This window comes from Lygodium microphyllum, chromosome 30 (assembly GCF_053477565.2).
Source record: "Lygodium microphyllum isolate KBCC chromosome 30, Lygodium_microphyllum_v1.1.10, whole genome shotgun sequence".
NCBI classification, from domain to species: Eukaryota; Viridiplantae; Streptophyta; class Polypodiopsida; order Schizaeales; family Lygodiaceae; genus Lygodium; species Lygodium microphyllum.
In genome coordinates this window covers 85638782-85661891 of record NC_141164.1, presented here as the reverse complement: position 1 = coordinate 85661891, position 23110 = coordinate 85638782, and the positions used below count along the sequence as shown (strand labels likewise).

Here is a 23110-nt window from a genome sequence, read left to right as displayed (position 1 = left end):
CAGAATACATGCCCGATCGAGTAACCATTGTTACAACATGTATTCAATTCAATAGAAGTAAAACTGTATTCTTGCAAGTAATACTTACTTCTTTAGCACTGAGAAAACCATATGGACACAATAAGTGTTAACCTGTACAAAATCTGTTTCTGTACATAATTTCTTTCTTAAGCAATTGTCACTTTGACAATCTATTTCAGCTTAGAGATACAAGGGGTCAAGGTAGGTTGCAAGGAAATGCTTCAAGGTAAAGTTCCAACACATTAGGTGACTCTGCAAGTTCACCTTCATCCATCCACTTAGCATCTATAGCTGGATAGTTCTTGAACTTAACCAAATACCTTCTAGCAACTTTGCCTTTCACTTTTCTTTCCTTGTGTGCCAATACCTGTTCTGGAACAAGAATTTCATCAAGTTCCTCAACTTCGGGCTGTTCCTCAGCTGGCATATCTTCTGGCACATCACCCACATAAGGTCTAAGAAGACTTACATGGAAAACATTATGAATCTTCCAATTGTCAGGCAATTTCAGCCTATAACTAACATCACTAATCTTCTCTGTTACTTGAAAAGGCCCATAGTATCACATACTAAGCTTAGTGAAAAGACTTTCCTTGCCTTTTTGCTTCTTTAAGCGTGCCTTTTCAAACCGCAACAATACCCAATCACCAAGTGAAAACAACAATTCACGAAGGTGATGATCAACTTTCTTTTGCTTTGCATGAGTCCTTTCAAGGGCATGCTTAACTTTCTGATACATTTCACCCATACTCTGCACATACTGATCTGCCTGAAAGATCTTATCCTTTGTATGCAAAATGGGAGGAACCGTTTTACCACCTTCAACAATTTCAAAAGGGGCTTTGCCTATTGACGATGCACAGTATTATTGTATGCATACTCGACCAAAGGCAAATATTGTTCCCACTTTGACTTGTGCTCTGACACATAGCACTTAAGCAGATCCAAGACAGTAGAATTTGCCTCTTCTGATTGTCCATCAGTCTGTGGATGAAATGACGATGAGGACTTAAGCGTTGTGCCCATGTTCTCAAATATGCCTCTCCAGAATAGACTTGTCATCCATGGATCACGGTCACTGACAATAGACTGTGGCATACCATGATACTTGAAGACATTGCACATAAACAAACGTACCATCTGATCTGGTTTTATCTTCTTCCTGACAGGAATGAAATGAGCCTATTTGCTAAACCTGCAAATAATAGTCCATATCCCATCATTTCCTGTCTGTGTCCTTGGAAGATCAAAGATAAAATCCATAGCTATGCTTTCCCATGGTTTATCCAGAATAGGCAATGGCTGTAAAAGCCCTAGTGCTTTTTGCCTATCAAACTTGACCTTCTGGCAGATCAAGCACTGCCGCACAAAAGCATCCACGTCTCTTCTCAAAGTAGGCCAATAAAAGAATGTCTCTACTGCTTTGACTGTTGCATCAATACCACGATGCCCTGCATACGGTGGAGAATGACTCTCTGTCATAACTTTCCGTCTCAATGGCATAGTCACACATAGTTTACCATGCATCAACATGAAACCATCCTTGAGAAGATAATGCTCATGGTGTTGTCCATTGACAAGCTGATCAAAGATCCTTGCAAAACCTTCATCATCAACATACTGTTCCTTCATATCATCAAGCTCATGATGATAAGGAAGCTTGATGATGATAAGGAATTGACACAGCTGAAATTTGTGGCTTCCTTGACAAAGCATCAGCCACAACATTCTTTTTGCCTTCCACATGCACAATCTGAAAATGGAACATTGACAAAAAGTTTGCCCAACGCATATGCTTTTCTGACAGCTTAGTCTAAGTTAAGAAATAACGCAATGTCTGATGATCTGTCTGGACAACAAAATCTGCCCCAAGTAGGTAGTGTTTCCAGCAAGAAAGCGCATGAATCACAACCAGCAATTCTTTCTCATAGACCTGCATAGTCTTTTCTGGCCCTCGCAAGATTCTGCTTTCATATGCCACTACCCGGCCATCTTGCATTAACACTACACCAATGCTATTGCCACAGGTATCACATTGGACAACAAATGACTTCCTAAGATCTGGCAGAATGATCACTGGACTAGAAGTCATCTTTACTTTAAGAAGATTAAAAGCTGAAATCTCTTTCTGTATCCACTGGAAAGAGACTCCTTTCTTCTGTAAAGCATGTAAAGGTGAAGCAATCTCTGCAAAATTGCGAATGAACCTCCTGTAGTAAGAACACAAACCCAAGAAGCTTCTAACATCATGGACAGTCTTCAAATCTGGCCATGTTCTAATTGCTTCAACCTTAGCAGGATCCATTCGGACACCATCCTTTGATACTATGAACCCCAGAAACTGGATTTATTCCAAGAAGAACTCACTCTTCTTGCCATTGATAAGCAACCTACCACTGCAAAGCTCATCAAAGACGGCTTTCAAGTGTTCTCTATTCTCCTATTCATTCTTTGAAAAGACAATCATGTCATCAAAGAATGTACCAACAAACTACTTGTATGGACGAAAAATCATGTCCATCATTCGATTAAACGTAGCAGGAGCATTAGTAAGTCCAAATGGCATTACCAAGAACTCATAGAGACCAAACGTGGTCCTAAATGCAGTCTTATGCACATCCTCTTGCTTAATCCTGATCTCATGGTATCCACTCTTCAAATCTATCCTGCTGAAAATTGACGCTCCTTCCAAACGGTCAAGGATATCGTCAATTCTTGGAATGGAGAACCTGTTCTTGATGGTACTCTTGTTCAACGCTCGATAATCTATGCACATGCGCCAAGAGCCATCCTTCTTCTACACTAAGAGCACTGGTGAGCAAAAGGGAGATGAACTTGGTTGAATCAGCCCTTTTTCTAAGAGCTCATTCACCTCGCTCAATATCTCTTTCTGTTGGGCTGCACTAACCCTATACGGAGGTCTATTTGGCGGGCTACTGCCTGGCACCAAATCTATCGCATGATCCTCGGACCTCTCTGGTGGCAACTGTGATGGTAATGAGTCAGAAAAACAATCACTGAACTGAGACAAGAAAGCAGACCTGTCTCTATTTAACATAGAGAAATTTGACTCATCATTATCCTTGACATCACGTGCAAAACTCAAGTACGCAGAAAGATGATTCTTTATTACAGATGTAATGGCAGAAGCTGATACAACAGGTACAGACTCTCCTTTAAGCTTCACATCAAGCACATGAGTCTTGTCAGAAGTGGAGCAGCGGTGGAAGCATAAACATGTGCTGAAATAAACTGCTGAAACACAAGACAAAAAGAGAAAAGAAAGAACACGATACAGATGAGAACTCAGATGTATGCACGGGAAATGGAATCCATATATCTGAACACGAGACAGTCGCATACAACAGTGAGTCACTGGCTGCGTGGGCACTGGCACTGGCTCCTCTCTCCACAGAGTCTGCAGATGGTGAAGATGAAGTGACTGACTGAGGAGGAGCCACTGAGTATAAATAGGCTGAAAAAGTGGGGAGCAATAATGCTGGTCGGACAGCATTTAATGCTGGCCGACTGGTGCATAAAATGCCCCAATGGCATAAAATGCCACACCAGAAAAATACCTAAAATACCTAATAAAAAATGCCCAGCCCAGATCAAGCTCAGACTCACACATGAGCTGACAAATACTCTGCTAACAAGTCTTTCCCCTATGTTCCAAAGTCAGTGTCTTGTTAAAGGCATCCAACACACCATGCTTTCTGAACATCCATGTTATTCCCAACAAGACATCACAGCCTTCAAGTGGCATGATATAAAATTCTTCTGCATCAACATAAGATTGTATATGAAGACGCAGCTTTCCAAGAATAGGTGTCACAGACTCTGAGTGGCCAGGACATGCCAACCCTGCCTCTGCTATGTAGCCCATCTCATCTGCTCTGATGCCCAAAGTAGAAGCCAACTCTGGTGAGATAAAGTTTGCCTTAGCTCCTGGATCAAAGAAAATGAGTACATGTTGATCCCTAACTTTACCCCAAGCTTTGCAAAGCTCATTAGCATCCGAGTGTGGCTTGTCTCCCAGCATATCTAGCACTAAACCTGCTGAAGGTTTGGGCTTCTTTCCTTTCCTGTCCTCTTTATCATCATCAGCTGATCTCTTATTATTATCCGGACAATTAGACGCAATATGACCAGTCTGCTCACAAATAAAGCATTTCCTCTCAGCCATTAAAGCCTTTCTCTCTTCAAGAGACTTGCGCACAAAAGGTTTCTTCTGGTCCTTTGGCTACTGTCCAAAGAACTTGACTGGCTTCTTCTTGAATTGCCAAGATTTACCAGTGCTTTGAGAAATCTGAGAAACTTGTTTACCAAATGGCTTCTTTGCTGAAAATTTTTCAGATTTGTCTTGTTTAATGCTGCCCCCAAAACCACTTGACTGTCCCAACAATAATGCATTTCCTGTAGTGGCATTCTCAATTAACTGAGTCAAAGTGGTGACCTTTGTCTTTGTACAGTAATTCCGGAGTTCCTTGGGCAGCCCGCAGCAATATTTCTCTATCTGCTCGGTCAATGGCACAACCCTGTAAGAAGTGACTGGAAGTAAAGCCTGCCAAAACTTCTTGTTATAGTCTTCCAAATTCTTGCATTTAGATGCATCCAAATTGTGCCAAGCTGACATAACATCAATCTCAAATTCATTGGTCAACCAAGCAGAAGCAAATACTTGCTTAAAGTAAGTCCAAGTGGCAGGAGCCTGTTCTTGCATCAACAGTGTACTCCACCACTGACTAGCATTATCCTTAAGAAAAGTGGTAGCTTTCCGAACCTTAGAAGGCTCTGTAAAGTTCCCTCTTGCAAATGCGGCATCAAACTGCTGTAAGAAAAAGAGAGCCTTAGTCCTATCTTCAAATCCTCGAAAGATGTCAAACTGTACAGCTGCACCACCTTCCTTGTATGGCTTTGGCTTCTCATGAGCCATCAAAGGATCCGTAGGATATGCCTGTAACATAGGAACACTAACAGGTGGCATAGGAGTTGCCGGACCACTGACTACAGGGCTTGTAGACACAATATTTACTTGCTGGTTTTGATAACCAGCCATACCAAAAGTTCCCTGTGGCATGCCAAAACTGCCTTGAACACCCTGAAATCCAGGCTGCATGCCTATATTGCCATACATGGGGTTTGGCATAAAACCCTGTGCACCCCCAAACACTGTTCCTGGTACATAAATCTGGTTTCCAGGTGCATAACTAGCCATACTCTGAAATACAGATCCACCTCCAAAGTACCCAGGATGTACAAAGGTCGGTGGGAAAACCTGTGGTAAAGCCTGAAAACTATTTTCCTGTCCATTTAAACCAACATTTAACTGCTGTAAAGTGGCAGGCTGAACTGCAATGCCTGTGTAACTAGCGTTTCCGCCACCTGTTCCTGGACAGTCGGAACCAATCTTGGAGTCTCCATTCACTCCGCAAGCTGCCTTGGTGTTTCCACTGAATCTGCAGCATGCTTACCCTTATCTTGGACCTCTACTGGATCCGAAATCTTTGCAAATTGCCCAACTTGCTGTAAAGGAAGGGAGGGTTGCAAAAATGCCAAAAACCTTGGATTCTACATCACTTGAGTAAACATACTCATAGCAGCAACTAACTGAGTCTTGAAAATGACTTCATCCATAGAAGAAGCCGTAGGAACTTGTGGCTCAACCATAACAGGAGGAGTAACAAACTGTGGAGGTCTAGAAGACTCTCCCACCTCATGAACAACAGGGATCTCCTGTGATGCAATTATGAATGATTTATTCCGTTTGTAACTTCATTTCCCTCAACAACATCCTTATTTATAGTAAGTCCTTAAAAGAGCATGCCAAAACACTTGCGTATCATCTTATGTCTATTCAAACAAGAGCAGTTGTTTACTAAACTATCCAAGCATTAATTTTTTCACACAAAGTTATTATATCTTGGTTATGTCATCTCAATTGATGGCATTTGGATTGACTTCGAGAAGATACGAGTAATGCTTGATTGGCCTATTTCGAGGACCATAAAACCAATAAAATCTTTTTTTAGATTTTATGGGTTTTTTTTTAAATTTCATTAAAGCTCTCTGGTGTCTTCCTTTCTATCAACCATAATGCACAATTCTGTGTCTTACACCCAAACAAACCCTGGCTCACTCTTTAGGGAAAAAGTGATTCGATCCCAGCAATGGAACCATGAAACCGGCCTGTTCACTGGGAAGGGCGGTAGTGTACAACCAAAATACATGAATGCTTTCACCCAATTAACAGTCGCCCACTTTACCTAAACTTAAAGACACAGAATCAAGAAGAAATACAGGAAGCTAGAATGCTCCTGTTGCAACACAGACACCCTGTTGGCCCCTAAGTTAGACGCCTCTTGCGGTATTTCTTTATGGAGGTCTAGAAGACTCTCCCACCTCATGAACAACAGGGATCTCCTATGATGCAGACGCTTCCTCTCTGGTGTCTTCCTTTCTATCAGCCATAATGCACAATTCTGTGTCTTACACCCAAACAAACCCTGGCTCACTCTTTAGGGGAAAGTGATTCGATCCCAGCAATGGAACCATGAAACCGGCCTGTTCACTGGGAAGGGCGGTAGTGTACAACCAAAATACATGAATGCTTTCACCCAATTAACAGTCGCCCACTTTACCTGAACTTAAAGACACAAAATCAAGAAGAAATACAGGAAGCTAGAATGCTCCTGTTGCAACACAGACACCCTGTTGGCCCCTAAGTTAGGCGCCCCTTGCGGCATTTCTTTATTTTTAGAAAGAGAGAAATTACAATGGGCTGTCATTCACCTATTCTAGGTGAAATTTGGTAGCATAACAGTACAATTACTGACCCAAAACAAGCGCCGACCAGGAGGGGAAACTCTGCCCAAGTCTGAATCTTCTGGTTGGAGTGCAGATTTGACCATTTCAGACTGCTGTAATTACTGGTTCAGACCTATTCTGAGACCTATTTTCAACTCATACTGTTCCCTGTACTGTTCAGCCCACAGTAAATACTGGTTCAAACCTGTTCTGAAACCTGTTTTCAGCTCATATTAATCCATGTACTGCCCTGCATCATCAGTGCCAAGTGCCCCTTGATTCTGACATCAATTGGGCTCTGAAATACCCTCTGAACAGTCCAGAATCAGTTCTGGTTTAGTGCTGTTTCAGGCACTTGCTTGGTAAGGTTACCACCCTCACCTGTCCCTGCTGGGACAGCATACAACTGCTCCTGTTCCTGGAGAAAGGAGGCTCTTGCCTCATGCAAAATAAGTATATTCCACGCAGCTGTACCTGAATCAGAAGAAAGGCCCTTGATTCTGCAACGTAACCATACTGTCAAGGAGAGAGAGAGAGAGTAGGAAGCAAGCTCAGCCCTCTGTGCATCATAGACAAGGTAGACCAGCTCTCAAGAGCTCTCCATCTGCAGCAATCCTTCTCTCCCTTTCACAAATGAGCCCCCAACCCTCAAAAAACTGCACGCCAGCCCTCTTTTGAAGAGGTAAGTGCACACATGTGTGCCAAATGGCAGCACTGTAGGATATTTCCCATTTCAGCCTTCCGGTCTAAAATTCTCCATCTTCGGTGCGAAATTTGACCTCGACACAAACCAGAAGATTAATCCTCGTGCAAAAACGAAGATAATGACGCGAACTGATTCTGAGGTCCAAAAATAGTAACTCCCTAAATTTTAGGAGTTGCTTCCAATGCATCCCACTAGTCTTCTAACCATCTTTGCAGACTATCGCTATATCCAGATTTGCAATGTAGCTCAACTTGAAAGTGAATTTCCACTGATGACTCCACATGGACTAATCTCTTGCAGATTTGTCCATCTTCACTTTGAACTAGTCTCTTCCAGGCTAGTTCTTCAACACACTTGTCCATATACACTTTCACAAGTCTCTTCCAGGCTTGTCAATCTATAGTGCCATCAGTCTCTTCCAGACTTGTACTGGACCTTAACTGTCCAGTCTTGACTCACTAGACATTCCTGTCCGTTCCACATACTGGCCATGCAACTCCAGCGTTTAGATTTCAAGAGGGATCCTTCCAAAAAGAAAAACCAGATAAAATATGTAATAAAGAAATCAACAAAAAGGTAATAGTTGTCACAGTCTTGTGACACCAACTTTTGCAATTGGAAGGTGTTTATGAAAATGCAAACGTCTTTCAAAGTTTGAGGCATTCGAGTAGACCATGATGGCAAGTTTTATTCTAACTTTTTTTCTAAGTTTTACATGGATAACAGCATTCAAACAAAGTACTTGCATCCTAACACACCATCCGAGAAGGGTGTCGTGGAGTATGCTAATTGAACCATGCTAAAGATGGCCCGATCAATATGAAAGCATAGGGATCTTCCTCACTCTCTATGGGGGGGAGGCAATGGCTACTCCAATTCACATCCGCCACCAATCTTCTACCTCTGATGATGCTTTCTTTGAAAAGAAGCTTCAATTTTCCACTTTCGCATCTTCAAGTGCGAAGCCTTTGTCCATGTGGACAAGAAGAGAGGGAGCAAATTCAACTCCAAGTTGAAGAAGCTTATCTTTGTAGACTACAATATAACTACAAAGGGCCATTGACTCTACAACCCAAAGAAAAGAAATACTGAGGTGAGTAGGAATATGACCTTTGATGAGGCTTTGGTCTCCAATGATCCTATTGATGGTTCCTCTACTTGTGGTTCTTCATCTTCGACTTATCGCCCTCCCCCAAACCATCAAACCCTCCCCTTCCTTCCAAGTTACCTATCCACACTTCTTCGTCTGGGCTCCTCCCTCTCCCACTACTTTCCTTCTTCCTTTGATGGCTCCTTCTTCTACTTCTTCATCTTCGAGTATTTCTACTCCATTCCCACCCCCCCCATGTTTCTTCTGGAGACATTGAACTGTCAAAAGAGAAGCCTTCCTCTTCGGATGAGGGGCATTTATCTTCACCTAGTGTAGGGGAGCCTCCATACCAAACAAGTGCATTGCAAATACCACGGGCTACTCAATCTCCGCAATAGGATAAAAGCCTATCAACATTCCACAACGGTATCACCAGCTTATGCAAGACTCAAGTGTTTTGAACTCTCCTACTATCTCTATAAGCTCACATAGATCAACCAAATTGCAAGCCCAATAAGATAGTTCACTCTGCATAAACTACACCCTTATGTCACAGATTCTTTAGGATCGCAAGCCTACCACTATTGATGAGGCTCTTACACAAGATACTTGGCGACATGCTATGTACAAGGAGCTCAATTCTATAGAGTGAAACCAAACTAGAAGTTCGTTCCACATCCAAAGAAGAGGAAAGTGATTACTGTGAGGTGGGTCTATATGCTCAAGTACCTTGTAGATGAATCCTTGGGCAAGTATACCGCTATAGGCTATACTTTCTCCCTTGACTCGAGAGCCATCTCATGGAGCCACAAGAAGCAATCTACTATGATGCTTTCTTCTACAAAGGCCGAGTACCATGCCCTTTGTTCTGTAGCTATGGCGGCAATTTGGCTCCATTGGATGTTGGCAAAGATTGGTTTTCTGTCATACAAACAGGTCCCACTTAGCTAAGTGTGGATAATCAAAGTGCCTTAGATCAAGTAAAGAACCCCATGTTTCATGCTTGCATGAAGCACATCAACTTTCAAGGTTCAACATCATTACATATGTGAGTGGATCGTGGATTCCAAGTTAGCAATAGTCTACTATCCTACAACAGATAATGCGGCAGATTTCTTCACGAAGCCCTTACCCAAGGCTTATGCTTCATCCCATGAGATTGTTAGGTCTTCAAATACTCCCAGAATCTCAGAGGGAGCGCTAGCCTACCTTTATTGTCAATTTGTCATCTCCTAGTTGTGAGCCCTAATCAAAGTTTGACAAGGATATTTGAAGATCTGATTGTGTTCTCTTCTCATTTTTGCGTGCATTTCAATGTTTGTCAGTTGTGCTGCCCTACTGGATAATTTCAAACCCCCAAAGTGCCTGCTATTTTTCCCAAACTACCTAAGTGCCACATCAGTATCTTTGCAACCACATCAAATGCAGTCAAACTACATTTAAGATTTTGTCGATATGCTACTATTTATATCGACCACAGTCAGTGGGTATATCACTTCATTCTCTATCTAGAACACACTCCGTCCAGTGGTTGTAGTCTTCTCCATCTCTCTCTTGAAGGGCAACCTACACATTCCTTGTCTCAATCACTATCACACATGCTATCATCATTATTCAACCTCGTCTGATGCCCTCATTGACACCCTGGGCTATGTGCAATGACTGATCAATCCTCATTGTATTCGGTTTTTTTCTTTGTTCAAGGGAAATCATTCTTCTTCTCCTACTTTCTCTTCTTCACTCCTTTTCTCCCCGCATTCGTGATTCTCTTTTCCATTGTGCACTCTCACAAAAACAAATGTCATTGTACCATGGGCTATCAAGGACCAATATGTGCAAGGTTAGAAAACTCTAGTCTCCACCTAATGTGCCAATGATGAAGGCTACTACCACAAGAAAGACATCGATAGACAAAGAGTGTCAAAGCTTCAAACATCCTCACCAAACTTTGGTTGATGCTCACAAACAATAGATAAGCACAAAGGAAAACAAAGAAAACACAATTCTACTGACACTTAGACTCCTCAACAATGGAATCATCCCATGAAAACTAAGAGTCTAGCTTTCAAGAAAATTAAAAGGTCGTCTAAGAAATTGAGCAAAAGGTCTCGCAAAAGACTTGAAATAAAGCCTACCAGAAGATCATAAGTTGCATGCAATAGAGGCTTGCATAACCTCAAGGGCAATCTTTTGGATCAAGGTTCTCTACTAAGACTCCAGGTAATCTCCCAATGGTTTTTTTTTTTTTTGACAAACAAGCAATAAAGCCATGAGAGAGGCTGTCCATTCATGAGTCGTGCCTGAATGTGTTGCTTCTAAGACCAACTAAGGCCAAATAACAACTTGAATACACAACTAAAAGAAATCCATATTTCTTCCATTCAAACTTATAATCCACAGGAAACACCAACTTGACATCCTAAACAAGTAAAGGTGTTTCAAGAAAAACATCCTAAAAATTGTCCAAATCAAAATCCAACAAGGAACATTGAATCCACAAGAAAAGAATACCTATGGGAAGGGGGGCAATTATGGAATGGGTATCAAAAAGCAAACACCTTGGGGCCAATGATGTTACAAAAAAAAGGTGTATGCCGAGAATCTTGCTTAAGTGTCACTCAATGTTTGCCCAGAAGTGTTACATTACTAGCTCTCAAGTACCCTTACCTCTCAAAATTGTATTTTTAAATTAAGATATTTTGCAAATAAAAAATTTAATATTGGACTTGTTCAATTTCTCTTGACATCCCCTACATGCTCATATATTCAAATCTCAAAAAAACTGCAAAATATGCAATCCCCTCAAACATATATATTTTTCCAGACGTGTTCTATAGTTGGCCCCTTTACCCTAGCTAGCTATTAGTGTTGCCACCTGTATCATCCACAGCTTTTCACCTTAGGATGTAACTCTATTCTGCTCTCACACTTCAATTCCTTCCCTCCTCTGCCCTTGATGGCACTGCTTCATGCTCCACTCTTAAGGGCTGCCATTAAGTTTCTATATGCACAGCTTCGCTCATTTTCTCATGTCTTTGTGCAGTTATTCCACTGCCATTGCATCTCTTAGTTTACAGTTGTGCTCGTTGCTTTCTGGTTTTGCACACTGGTTCCCACATGCTTCCACTGCCATCCTAACAACGAACTCAAACACTAACACTTATTGTAGAAGTAAAAAAAGACAACTACCCTATACCTAATCAATTGTGGGAGTAAGGTATGCAAGCTCCGCTGTAAAGACACGGCAAACTAGAAGCCCTACGAATGCTTACAAAAACCGCTCATGAATTATGCTTCGAACGCTTGCAGACACGATGCGTGTAAGTCTTAAGATTTTCAAAACCCTAAAAACGCTAACACAACTTGAAATTAACATTCACAGTCGCTACACATATAAAGCAAGTTAGCACAGATCACAAGAGCAACCTGTTAGAAACTCATGAGTACCTGGAAAGTGTAGAATGAGAAACCCAAAAATCCGAGGCTTGGCGGCCGAATTATTGAGTAGATTTTATGGTTTTTCACCCCCGAACTCCGTGCACGAAGAAGCCAAGGCCTGCGTTCTGAATATTTCGTGAAATTTTTCTTGTTTTTCGAGATGAGAATGGAATGCAAGGAGAGAAATGGCTATGGAAGAGGCAAACTAGAAAAGAAAGAGATCTGCGTGTTATCCTTTTCTCTGTTATTTTCTTCTTTTTTTTTCTTTTTTCTTAGGGAATGAAGGGGAAGTAGAAGAAGAGAGAGAGAGAGAGAGAGAAGGAGCACAGGCCTTCAGAGGCAGAAGAACCTGCGGGGGACGGAAGCAAGAACAGAGGACGGGGGGGTTTTGAGGGGAGGTCAGCGTGCCCTGGCTACTCCACCTTCGTCCAACTTTCTTCGCCCTTTTATACCACATTTAAGCTAGTAATAATAAAAAATTAGCCGGTTTTCCACAACCATGTTCCCGACTTACGGCAATTTAATTCAAGCCATGGGTGGTAGGGCTTTTTTTCAAATGCGAGATATTATATTTCATTTACATCACCCCAAGGGTAAAGGGGTCGATTGGAGAACGGGTGCCAATAATGAAACATATTCATGGTATGGTGGGGCTATGTTATAAAACATTTTGTGCACTTCAACTATACAAACATGTCTAAGAGATATTTGGCTTATGGCAAGGTGGATATACTAGGTAGGAATGTGATGCAAGGAGGCATATTTCAGAGTGGATTTCGTGAGGTTTTGCAGTGGATTTTGTAAAATTATATTTATTTATCGGGGCTCATATACAATGTGAATTCCTTGTACAAAAAGTTGACAGGGACGTCTATTTTTTTCGGGCGTCGCGTTAATTTAATGTGCAAGTGGGTGATTTCATAGCACGTAAAACTATATTTATTTATCAGGGCTCGTGCACAAGGTGGATTCTTTGTGCAAAAAGTTGACGGAAACGCATGTCTTTTTTGGGCGTCACGTTAATTTAATGTGCAAGTGGGTGATTCCACAAAATATATATTTAAATTAATGGACGTTTATAAGTTTAGAGTGCTCACTCGTATTAAATTAAGGTTATGACAAAGTTCCAACCTATTTATTTATTTTGTAGCTGAAGACTACTAGGTATTCACTTTTGTTGGTTTAATTTTATTATTTTTTTAACAATTGTAAATGCTTCAGTTGATGTATAGAGCAAGCGGCATTGGCATTAGGAAGCACTGGGCGATAGTGTGTATTGAAGTTACTTAGAAGAAATTATCATTTTTTATGGGCGCGCGTCTTATCATTAAAAGCATGCCACTAATATTTATTTAGGTGCACTTATTTATTGAAGCACTTAACATATATCTATTATTTTGTATGTGCATGGGTGCACGGTTTAAATATTCATTATTTAACATTGTATTTGGACACTGCTCGACCCTTGGGCTGCCCAACCGCTTTATTCTTTATGTGAACAAAAGCAAATATAAAAGCTAAAGCATGGTAATTATAAAATTGAGCTATTTTTTAGCTTTAAGATGAATAAATTACTAAATACATGCTTTGTGGAGCGCTCACACAAGGCATGGGGGGAGATTGTACCCATTTAGTATTTTTGTCTCATATCGTGCAAGTCTGCTCTCTTGATTTTTAAGCTTAAAGTAGAGTTCTTTATTCGTGGGGACATTCCGGCGCTCATTACGTACGCATATGGCATCTGATTTGCGCACCAATTGTATTAGAGCAAAGCTGAGATTAAGGGCTTCCAATCGCTTACCATTTTACGCAAAGGCAAAGCTCCTGGAACGAGCGTGCTCTACAGTCAGTCTTGCAACAATCTGTCAATACCAGCGTGCTCCTGGCGGTGAAGAACCCCTTGCTACGCTATTGGATTGCGAAGGACCAGTCTCTACTAGTAGCGGAGGACCACCCAAGAAGATCCTTTGTAAGTCTCTTGGACATAACAGAGAACATAGAAGAAGCTTTATTAAGTTTAAGTTGATTAAGCTTCAAAAGCTTAAGAAAAGCTTAAGCTTTTCAAGAATTCGACATCGACAACGACAACATGCACTCTTTGGCAACGATGTCGATGTCAACATCCTCTCATCCCAACACAAACCAAATAATTAGTTAAAGATTTTTTCTCTAAAAGCTAAAGCTTAAGGTTTTAAGCTATTACTAAAGTTTCAAAATTTCAAGCTTAAATCTTCTCCATAGCCGATGTTCACACTGAGTCATCCCGAACTCGTTTTCAACCTCCCTGCAAGCCTCTATTCACATCCATGCTGTGACAGAGATAATTTCCAACAAGTAGATTGCTATACGCAGTCTACACGGGCAAAGTATTTATCGAAGAAGTATTTCATCAACTTCCGTATCCGCAAAGAAGAAATATCGCAAAAAGCCAAAAAAAAAAAGAGCAAGCCTTATAAGCCCGACTTTGAGCTACACTCATCCTGTTAATAAGATTTCGAGTGTGTGAGGTTATTTGAAATTTTGCAGGATAACCGATCAAAATATGGAAGATTTTATGGCTGAATGTGATTTACCAGAACTAATGATGGAACAAAAATTGGACCTAATTATGATGCAGCTTCAAGAGGAACGAAAGAGCATGTCAAACTTTGCAAGCTCAATGAACCACTCTTCAACGATCTACTGCCAATCAAGATGGACTGCAACCCGAAGATGTTATACGACACACGATCGATGCGACACTCGAAATACAATCTATCCGGAAAGAAGCCAAGATAAGTAAAAGAAATTTTAAATTCCGTACTTTTAATGAGTTACGCGATGGAAAGACAATTCTCGCTTTTATCAGTCAATTTGATGATTATTTCCATGAAGAACAGTATGTCGAAAAAAACAAACTCAAGTGTGTCACGAATCATTTAGTGGACAGAGCATTGCTATGGTGGACTGTTGTCCACAAAAGCATTGATTGTCCTACTACTTGAGGGACATTTCAACAGAAATTTTTGCAGAATTTTCTTCCGCCTCAATTCCACGAAAAAGCAATCAAACAATGGGATCTTCTGCAACAAAGAGATCGCAAGCCTATTTCACAATATACTGAACGTTTTTGGAATGCCTTATTGCAACTTCGAATGCTTGAAGATGTACCTGAGACGATCCATAAGCACAAGTTTATGTCTGGTTTGCTTGGTCACTTGTATGCGGAAGTGAACATATTCAACCCAATGACTCTTGAGGATGCAATTTCCTTGGCCCATGATACTGAAGACAAAATTTGAGGACGAGAGAAGCAATCACAATAATTCCCAACTAACGGTAACTTTGGTACAAAGCAATTCGATTCTAACTTTCAAAGATTCAATCAAAACCACTTCGTTCCATCTTCATTCCGTAAATCTTGGACACGACCCCTTGCTTTACCAACAAACACAAATCCAAATCTTAAGCCATCTTTCCAGCCAAATTCCAACATTCCTAAACTTCCCGCTATTACCAATAATGTTTCCAAAGCCAAATCCATAGTCTGCTATAAGTGCTATCAACCTGGACATCTAGCGGTGAATTATCAATCCAAAAAGCCAACTGTTCACATCAACTACTTGGGAGCAACTGAACGTGAAGACCATGAAGAAATGCCAAAATTCACAGAAGACAATGATGATATCGGTACTACTTCAGATACTTTACCAGGTATGCCAAATCATCATTATTTATTAACGATGAAATGTCATGTGCATGGTAGAGAAAAGATTGTTTTACATGATGACGGGAGCATACACGATTTTATTTCTACAAAATTGGTCAAAGAATTGAATTTACATACTATTTCGACTCATTATTGCATCAAGGCTACATTCTTAGGCACTAGATACAATGAAACATAAGAAGTACATGACGCCACAAATCTCTGACCGTCATATTAAATGGGTTGCTTTTATTCAAAGTTTTCACCCACTTATCCAATATCAACCCGAAAAAGAAAATGTTGTTGCAGATGCCTTGAGTAGAAGACAAACTATTCATAATATCTCTGTGATATCTTTTGATTCCCTTATTCCTATGAAAAATACCTATGATCAAGATCCCAGTTTTCAAGTTGATTAGAATAAAATAGTTGTAAATAACTGGATTCCAATAGATTCATTGTCTTATTCTGATGGATTTATGTTTTATGAAAAAAGGTTATGTGTAACTGTTCCATTTAGATCATTTGTGTTGCACGAAATTCATTGTTCCCCATATCAAGGCCATAGAGGTATTATTTCTAATTTACATATATTGGTTGAAGATTTTTACTGGCCATAGATGGAATCTGATGTTTCTAACTTTGTATCTGAATGCTTAATTTGTCAAAGAGTTAAGTGACACTATGGTAAGTAATATGGTTTATTAATGCCTTTACCAATTCCAAAATGACCATGGGAACATATTTCAATGGATTTTATTATTGGTTTGCCTAACACCCAAGATAATCATGATATGATTTAGACTATTGTAGATCGATTTAGAAAACAAGCATATTTCATTCCATGCAAGAAAACGTTAACTGCATCTCAAGCTGCTCAATTGTTTTTTAAAACTGTTTTCACTAACCATAGTTTGCCAAAAGTTATTATTTTTTATCGTGATTCTAGATTTTGCAATAATTTTTGGACTACTTTGTTTGCTAATTTAGGTATAAATATTGATTTTTCATCTGCATTTCATCCTAAAACAAATGGGCAAACAAAAGCTACAAACAGTACAATTTTGGATATTTTGTGTGCATACACAATTTCAAAACCACAAACATGGGATACACACTAGCATTTACTTCAATTTGCATACAATAACACCCCACATACATCTACACGGAAAGCACATTTTGAAATCATTTATGGATATAGATTGCCAACACCTATTACCTCCTTGTTAAATAAAGTTAAAGCTGCTGATGATATTGCCAATATGCATACTACTATTTTTGTTGAAGTCAAAGACATGATTGCGAAAGCACAACAATCATATACAAAACAAGCTAATCAGACAAGAAAAACTATGAGTTTCACAGTTGATGATTATGTTTGGTTATGCATTGAAAAGAGAAGATTACGAAGTGTTGAGAAACACCCTGTTGTGAAGTTAGCTCATAGATTTTATGGACATTTCAAAATCATTCACAAAATCAATGACAATGCATTTAAATTAGAATTACCCCAACACTAGAAAATCCACAATACTTTTCATATTTGTTTGTGTTATGACCTTTTAAAGGCTAACTACCTATCTACCCTGTCTATGAAAACCGTTCTTTGTTAGAAGAAGAAACCGAAATCCTTGAACCCAAAACTATTCTAGACACTGATTATATGACCACTAGAACTGGCCGTAGATATTCTAGATATTTGGTAAAGTTTAAAAATCATCATGTTGAAGAGGCCCAATGGATTCACGCTCAAGACCTAAGTGCTTACCCCTCACTACTCGCTCCACATTGAGCTAATAGCAATTGAGGACAATTGCTATCTATGATACGAGGAGGCATATTCCACGGTGGATTCCGAGAGGTTTTGCAGTGGATTCCGTAAAACTATATTTATTTGATGGGGCTCATACACAATGTGGATTCCTTGTGCAAAAAGTTGACGGGGACGCTTGTCCTTTTCGAGTGTCACGTTAATTTAATGTGCAAGTGGGTGATTCCATAATGGGTGACTTTGCAAAATACATATTTAAATTAATGGACATTTATGAGTTTAGAGTGCTTACTCGTATTAAATTAAGGTTAGGACAAAGTTCCAACCTATTTATTTATTTTGTAGTTGAAGACTGCTAGGCATTCACTTTTGTCTATTTAATTATATTATTTTCTAACAATTGTGAATGCTTCAGTTGATGTGTAGAGCAGGCGGCATTGGCATTAGGAAGTACTGGGCGATAGCATGTATTCAAGTTACTTAGAAGAAATTATCATTTTTTATGGGCATGCATTTTATCATTAAAGGCGTGGCGCTAATATTTATTTAGACGCACTTATTTATTGAAGCGCTTGACATATATCTATTTATTTTGTTTATGCATGGGCGCACGGTTTAAATATCCATTATTAGACATTGTATTTGGGCACTGCCCGACACTTGGGCCGCCCAACCACTTTATTCTTTATTTGGACAAGAGCAAACACAAAAGCTAAAACATGCTAATTCTAAAATTAGGCTATTTTTGAGCTTTGAGATGAATAAATCAATAAATACATGCTTTGTGGAGCACTCACACAATGCATGGGGAGAGATTGTCTCCAATTGGTCTTTTTGCCTCATGTCGTGCAAGTCTATTCTCTTGATTTTTGAGCTTAAAGTAGAGTTCTTTGTTCTTGGGGACCTTTCGACGCTTGCTACATATGCATACATCATCCGATTTGCACACCATGATGGGGGTTCAAACCCTTGTTTTGTCATTGGATCCATTGTGTAGTACATTTCACCATTCTATGTTCTTTGTTAGAAGGCTCACTTTTTGCAATGTGATTTCACGTTTGGCCTTAGGCACAATGCCATGGTTCATCATGAGAACAAATAACTATTTTGCTATTTCTCCTTCATATTGCGAACATATTTGAAGCAAGAGGGCTACAAAATTAGAGAGAGAGAGAGAGAGAGAGAGAGAGAGAGAGAGAGAGAGAGAGAATCATGTAGTAAGTTAAGTGCTCTATGATTAGCCCCTCTATCCTAGTATTGGGTATTGGGGATAAGCATTAAGATGTGCTTTTCTAAAAAGCTTGATCGCAGGCTTAAGAGCCTCATCCAACTTGGCCATCTTTTTTAACAAAATATCAACATCAACAAAGATGTTACTGCTGGGACTATCAATGGAGACATACATTGGCTTGGATCTACCAAAAACAATATCATTATTGAGGTTCCATATACTAAGCAAGGTGGTTCCTCTTAAGGTGCTCCAGATCTTTTCAGAGACCTCATTTAGATTGCCTCAGTCCCCTAACAGTATCTACTTCCATCCAATTGTATAATGCATGTTCATTTCCTTCATGGTACTCTTAATCTACCTCCATAGGGCTTGAGCCTCATGGCAATCCCAAAAAGCATGTTTAGTTGTCTCTTTCCTCCTCCTACAAAGGGTGCATGTGGGTGAGACATGAACAACCTTAGATAGTCTATCCTTAGTGGCTAGTTTGTTAGCTGTAACTCTCCACAATAGGGTGTTGATCCTATAAGAGGGAGGTGCCTTCTAAGCATTTTTGAGTCTCCTTTTCCATGTTCTAAAGCCCCCCCAAGGTCCTCCTTTCGTCGAGACTCCATTGTCCTTATTAACCACCTTGCATTGAGTTCTTTGAAATCTTTCATTCATTCTTTTGGCAACAAACAAAGGCTTGCCATGAGAAATATTCAAGTACTTCAAGAATGATTAGTTGGTCATGCAAGGAGAGGTGGGCCATCCCCCTTTTTTTTTTCCAACACCTCTTGTAGCCAGGCCACTTCTTTCCTACACTCAACCCAAAATGAGTGGCAGCTTGTTCATGGGTCATAAAAGTACCTACACTACTCTAATACCAAATATCATACCAATGTCCTAGCCCTTTACATTGCATCTTGTGATAGAGATGAGAATTTTGTATTGCCGAGATAATCCCAAATATCATACCAATATCCTAACCCTTTACATTGCATCTTGTGATAGAGATGAGAATTTTGTATTGCCGAGATAAAGCCATCTTCATAACCAAGAGATGCAATCCAAATGTTTGAGGCTAGAGATACACCTTCCTTATGGGCATATCCACCCTTCCATGAGCCTTGAGAGCAAGTGTCCTACCATGCAACAATGATTTTGCTAGTAGTCTTGGATTGCCAAAAGACAATATGTGGACTAGCAAGTAAAACATCAAACCACTTAACATTGGGCCAGACTTTACCATAGATTTTAGCCATAGTGATCCAATTGCTAACTAGGACAAAAACCAAGATTGAGACATCTCAACCCTTTGGAGTTGTGAGACAAGAAGCCTTTGAGCCCATTCTTTGAGGGGCTCTAGCCCAAGTCCCCCTTCACTTATGGGGGAGGTTACTTGTTCCCACAATATAGTAGGCTAGCCTTTAGAGTCACCATAACACCATCACTTTCCCAAGAAGCCCTTCAATTCTGTTCTAGTTGCCTTGGAAAAGGGGAGAATAGAGGCAACAAAGGTCATGATGGGGGGATATGACATTCTTGAGCAACACCAATCTTCTAGCAAGACCAGCTGTAAGAGGGAGCCTAGAGTTTGTCTTCCCTTGAAGCCTATTGAGGAACTAGTCAAAACAAGCTTTAAGAGTTAATCCAATTGCTTGCCCTTTCGAAATTTCCCTGAAACCATACTATCCAAAGGGGGGAGTCTTCCTAAGAGAGAAATAAGAGCTTAGACTTCTGATTGCTTATCTTAGATCATGATAGGGAAGAGAATTCATCATAGATGCTAAGTAGAGTATCTATTTAAAGAGCGTCCACATGAACAATATTAGAATTATCATCAACAAACATTTGAGAATAGATGTAGTTACCATCGGGGAGAGGTAAGGGGCATAGTGTCGATACCCTTATGACATGATCAATATAGCACAAGAGGGAATGTGTGACTATTGCAAAGAGTAGAGGGGTGATCGAGCATCCTTGCCTAATGCTTCTATGCAGAGTGAAGTTGCTTGAGGTGTAGCCATTGATGGCAATAATGGTAGTTGCATTAGAGAATAAAGCATGTATCATATTACAGAACCGATTGTCAAATCTTGCCTTCTAGAGGACTGCTAAGACAAACTCCCAACTAACTATGTCATATGTCTTTTCAAAATTCATGTTTAGTAGCATTAGATAGTCATCTTTAGAGGCCAAGGCATGATCGATGCCTAGTATAATATTGAGGATTGCATCTTGAATATGCCTACCATGGACAAACCCATATTGCATGCTATGCACATACCAGCCAAGGACATCTTTGATTTTGAGGGCAAGTAACTTGGCCATGTTGTAGACTAATCTTCGATGGAGGTTCAAGGGTGTGTCAATGGAGATGCAGATTGAGAGAGAGAGATATATATATATATATATATATATATATATATATATATATAGAGACACAATTATCTTCTTAGGTACTTCAATGTGTACCACTTATTCATTTTAGATAGGTATATAGTACAACATTTGGTAAAGGGACATTCACACCCACTGTGGGTGCGGGCACAATGGCCCTTTATTCCCAACTACGTCCCACCTAAAGGCAGTGTGCTTGAAGGTAGTGAAAGAATCAACTAAGTGTAAGTATGTACAAAGATGAAAACCTAAACCTATCCAACTCCCATCATCTAGTGACAATGAGCAAACCACTCTGCTAGAAGACCATTCATGAGAAGATCTGTAGGGTTATCATCTGCATGTACCTTGACTCTACCTTGACTCAATGCTTGATGTCAAGTATCTCTCTAATGAAATGATACTTCACATGTATGTGTTTTGTCTTTGCATGAAATATAGGATTATATTCTAACATGATAGCACTCTGACTATCACAATGGAGGATAGGAACCTCTGTAATGCCAAGCTCACCCACCAGACATGAGAGTTATAAAGCCTCCTTTCATGCCTCAGTGGAGCAACCACATACTTTGCCTCTGTAGTAGACAATGCAACACACTTCTATAGCCTAGATATCCACAAGACTGCTCCTCCTGTAAAGGTGAATACATACCCTAAAGTAGACTTCCTACAGTTTGAATGACCAGCATAGTTTGCATCCATAAAGCCAATCGTAGATGCCTTCTACTTCCCAAAGCAGATGCACAAATCCCTTGTGCCCTTAAGGTATCTCAATATACCCTTCATTGCTTCCCAATACTTTTTGCTAGGGTTTGTAATGTACCTGTTAACCACTCCCACTTCAAAACGGAATGTCATGACTTGTAGCAATCATAACATATATCAAGCTACCAATAGCCAAAGCATACGAAATATTGGCCATTTCAGCCTTTTCATCATCAAATGCAAAGTTGTCCTCTACACTGAGTTTCACATATGGAGGCAATGGAATACCAATGGCTTTCCCCCCCTCCATATGGAAACACTACAAAATATTGGATACATACTCCTACTGTGATAGATAAAGAAGACCCTTTAACTTGTCCTTGATTATCCACATCCCAAGTATATGATTTGCCTCACCAAGATTCTTCATGTCAAAGCTCCTATGTAGACTTTTCTTCAAGGTGTCCAAGGCATGAACATCTCTCCTTGCAATCAGCATGTCATCCACATACAAAACCAACAGTATTAGGTTGCCATCTGTTGCCTTCTTGGTGTATAAGCAACGATCCACTTGACTCATGTTGTAGCCTTGAGACTGCATGAATGTATCAAACTTATGATAACACTCTCGAGGTGCTTGTTTCAGCCCATAAAAACTCCTTTTGAGTTTACATACGGTTTTCTCTTTCCCCTTTGCCACAAAACCCTCTGGCTACTACATATAGATGTCCTCATGTAGATCACCATGTAAGAACGCAATCATTACATCCATCTACATGAGTTCCATATCCTCAGATTCAACCAATGGCTCGCAAAGTAGTCATTTTGACTACATGAGAAAATATTTCATCAAAATCAGCTCCATATTCTTGCTTGTACCCCTTTGCAACAAGCCATGCTTTGTACTTTGGCAAGGAACCATAAATGACTTTCATCTTATAAACCCATTTCCATGGTAGTATCTTCTGCCCTTTAGGCAAATGCACCAAGTCCCGAGTACCATTCTTCTTAAGAGATTCCATCTTTGATAGCATAGCCTTATGCCATTTCTGGCTGTCCTTCCTGTCCATTGCTTCCTTAAAGCATGAGGGTTCACCACAATCAGTCAACATGATATAAACTGCAATATATTGAGCACCAGGAACAAAACCTATCAGGCTGCCTTGAAGGTTCGGTTAACCTATGGAGCAAAGATTTTGCATTTGTTGGCTATTGGGCCTGCAAATCTGCATTACAACTTACTGTCTTGAAATTTCAATATGTTGTCATGT

At 40.0% G+C, this 23110-nt stretch overlaps 1 protein-coding gene and 1 pseudogene across 2 annotated transcripts in view; both read right to left on the bottom strand.

Annotated features, from left to right (window-relative positions):
• The window catches only part of LOC148010070 (polyadenylate-binding protein 2-like), a 31588-nt gene extending 19093 nt beyond the window's left edge, over nucleotides 1-12495 (bottom strand). Inside the window, exon 1 of one of the 2 annotated variants that reach the window (XM_087672427.1) lies at nucleotides 12072-12495. The gene's annotated coding sequence lies outside the window, so the exon portion shown is untranslated. The remainder of the gene's footprint in view (nucleotides 1-12071) is intronic. The other variant, XM_087672428.1, reaches the window with a different exon arrangement.
• Nucleotides 2473-5613, bottom strand: LOC148010071 (uncharacterized; annotated as a pseudogene).
• Nucleotides 12496-23110: the final 10615 nt, after the last annotated feature.